General features: G+C 40.6%; 1 pseudogene; it reads left to right on the top strand.

Annotated features, from left to right (window-relative positions):
- The first annotated feature begins 566 nt into the window (after window positions 1-566).
- On the top strand, window positions 567-1,523 carry LOC125367530 (annotated as a pseudogene).
- Window positions 1,524-2,968: the final 1,445 nt, after the last annotated feature.

The raw sequence follows: 2,968 nt of genomic DNA, 5'->3' as shown, positions 1-2,968 counted from the left end.
TTCTTTACAGAATGATAGGAAGCTTCTATCGGTGAGATGCTGCTTTGAATTCAACAGCGATCATCTCATGAAGCAAACAGAAGTTGTCCTGAGAATAAGCAGTCACACTGGCACGTCAAGCAGCCCCCAAATTTCACTAGGACAATGACGGTAAAGGGAAATGCGAAGCACATATTCAGCTCAGTATCCGAGGCCACTTGTGCTCTCAGGGTTACCTTCCTTTTGCTTTAGCATATTTTCAGTCTTCTCTCCAATAGATGTGCAGTTCTATCAGGAAAGGAAAAAGAAAAAAAAGAAAGAATTTAAGATCTTAATCTTAAGTGAAAGGTAGTTTGTCGATGTTTCATTGAGCCTTGGCGCGATTCCGTCCCGCGTCTCTTCTCGGCCTCGGAGCCGCCCTCCTCCGTCCGCCCTCGCCGTGCCCGCCCGCGGAGGACTCGATGGACGTGGACACGAGCCCGCTGTGCGGCCCCAGAGCTACCTTTTCGGATGTGAACTAAAAGCTAAGAGCGGTTAGTGTAGGGGCTGGTGCAAAAGATGAGCTGCATGTCGGGGAGGCAGAGGCAATGAACTATGCGGGAAGTCCACTTCAAGTGACTCTGGCAACTTTGAAAATGTCTGCGCAGCCAACGGTTTCCCTTGGGGGCTTTGAAATCCCCCCACCTGTGGTCCTGAGGCTGAAGCGTGGCTCGGGACCTGTGCACCTTAGTGGACGGCACTTAGTTGAGAAGATGAAGAGGAGGAGGAGGATGTAAAACTCCTGAGTGTGTCTGGAAAGCGGTCTGCCCCTGGAGGGGGTAGCAAGGTTCCACAGAAAAAAAGTAAAACTTGCTGAGGAAGATGGGGAGGAGGAGGATGAAGATGATGATGAGGAAGAGGAGGAGGAGGATGATTTTGATGACGAGGAAGAAGAAGAAAAAGTTCCAGTGAAAAAAATCTATAGGAGATACTCCAGCCAAAAATGCACAGAAATCAAACCAGAATGGAAAAGACTCGAAACCAACGACACCAAGATCAAAGAAAAAGGTGGTTCCCTCCCCAAAGTGGAAGCCAAGTTCATCAACTACGTGAAGAATTGCTTCCGGATGACTGACCAGGAGGCTATTCAAGATCTCTGGCAATGGAGGAAATCTCTCTCTCTCTCTCTCTTTTTTTTTCCTTTCTTTTTAAAAATTTTTATTATCAAACTGATTTACAGAGAAGTTACAGTTTCATACGTTAGGCATTGGATACATTTCTTGTACTGTTTGTTACCTCGTCCCTCATACCCTCTCCCTCCTCCCCCTTACCCTTTCCCCCCCATGAGTTGTTCAGTTCACTTACACCAAACAGTTTTGCAAGTATTGCTTGTGTAGTTGTTTGTCTTTGGAGGAAATCTCTTTAAGAGTAGTTGGGGCTGTTTGTTGAAAATTTCCGTCTTATTTCATTTCTGTAAGAGTTGATATCTGGCTGTCCTTTTTATAATGCGAAGTGAGAACTCTCCCTGCTGTGTTTGATAAATGTTGTGTAGGCTCCGCTGCCAAGAACGTGTTGTCCAAAATGCCCCTTTAGTTTTGAAAGACGGAACTCCACCCTGTGCTTGGATTTAAGTATGTATGGAATATTGTGATGGGCTGCAGTAGAAGTGATGGTCAAATGTGGAAATTGTGGGGATACAAAAATATACATGTGAAATAAACTCAGTATTTTAATAAAAATGTTTGATTTACACACATTCTGATAAGTCTTCTAATAAATATTCATCAGATTAGTTCTGTTTAGTAGCAAGAAAAATTTCTAAGCAGATAAGAACATCAAACTTGTAAGGGAGATATTAAGATAAGGAAACCAACTGTTCTTACTTCATTAAATTGAAATATTCCTATACAATTAACAATGATCACTTCTGTGTGTTTTAGAAGTTAGATGTCCTTTCCCAGATACCAAGGGGCATTTTAGATTTTTCTTAATGATTTGTTGGCAAATTTCTGAGCCAAGAATAAAGGCACTTTTTTTTTTTTAACACCAATGGGTAGGATTTTTTTTTCCTTAATGATTAACGAAACTTTCAACCAGACATCATTGCCTAAAGCAATAAGATGAGGGGGGCAAAAGACTAACAAGAAAAAGAAGAGAAAGAATGGAATGCCCCGGCCCATGTTTTCAGACCCAATGTTTCAGAGAACCTTTCCTGAGTATCATGATTACCCAGTCAATTGAGCAATACATCTGATAGCATAATCTGAAGGTTTTTATTTTTCCCTTCATGAATTTCTGTTCTTAACTTGGCAAAATAAAATTTATAGTAATTGAGGTTTCAATGACAAAATAGATGCCAATCTATTTTTGTGCTAGTATAATAGAATATTACCAACTGGGAGGTTTAACAGAGAACAGAAATTGATTTCTTACAGTTCTGGAATTTGAGTAGTTCAGTGTCAATATGGTGCCAGTTTAGTGTCTGGTGAGCCGCTGTTCTTTGCTTTCATGGAAGTTTCTTGAACATTGAGTCCTCCATGTGGGGAAATATTGTGGTCTCATAGGGGAGGACACAGCTAAGGACGAAAGGAGCAGGTTCCCTTTGTCAAGCCTTGTACATCCAACTTGCAGTCACCTCCCATGAGGAACACTCTTTAATGCTATTGCATTGAGTATTAAATTTCAACCACAGTTTTAGAAGGCATGAAAGCATTCAAATGAAAGCATTATGTCCATTTAAATATTTAAATAGATAATGCTTTTAATTTTAGTATTATCGAATATCTGAATTCTATTAGTGAGTCAAGGCAAAGTGATTATATAGTATGAATCATTAATCCCAAAGTAAATGAAAGATGAGTATGGTAACCAGTGAATTAACTTCCTCATTATTAAATAACTTATTGTGATTCTGAAAGCACTGCATATATGAATCATACAATTCTGTAGCCATAGATGACCATGACATAGGTGGGCAAGGCCAATGACCAAGGTGTCCTTGCTTCATCAG

The sequence above is a fragment of the Perognathus longimembris genome, chromosome 19 (assembly GCF_023159225.1).
Source record: "Perognathus longimembris pacificus isolate PPM17 chromosome 19, ASM2315922v1, whole genome shotgun sequence".
Lineage (NCBI taxonomy): Eukaryota > Metazoa > Chordata > Mammalia > Rodentia > Heteromyidae > Perognathus > Perognathus longimembris.
The sequence above is the reverse complement of the archived record's forward strand: the minus strand, read 5'-3'. Positions and strand labels throughout refer to the sequence as shown.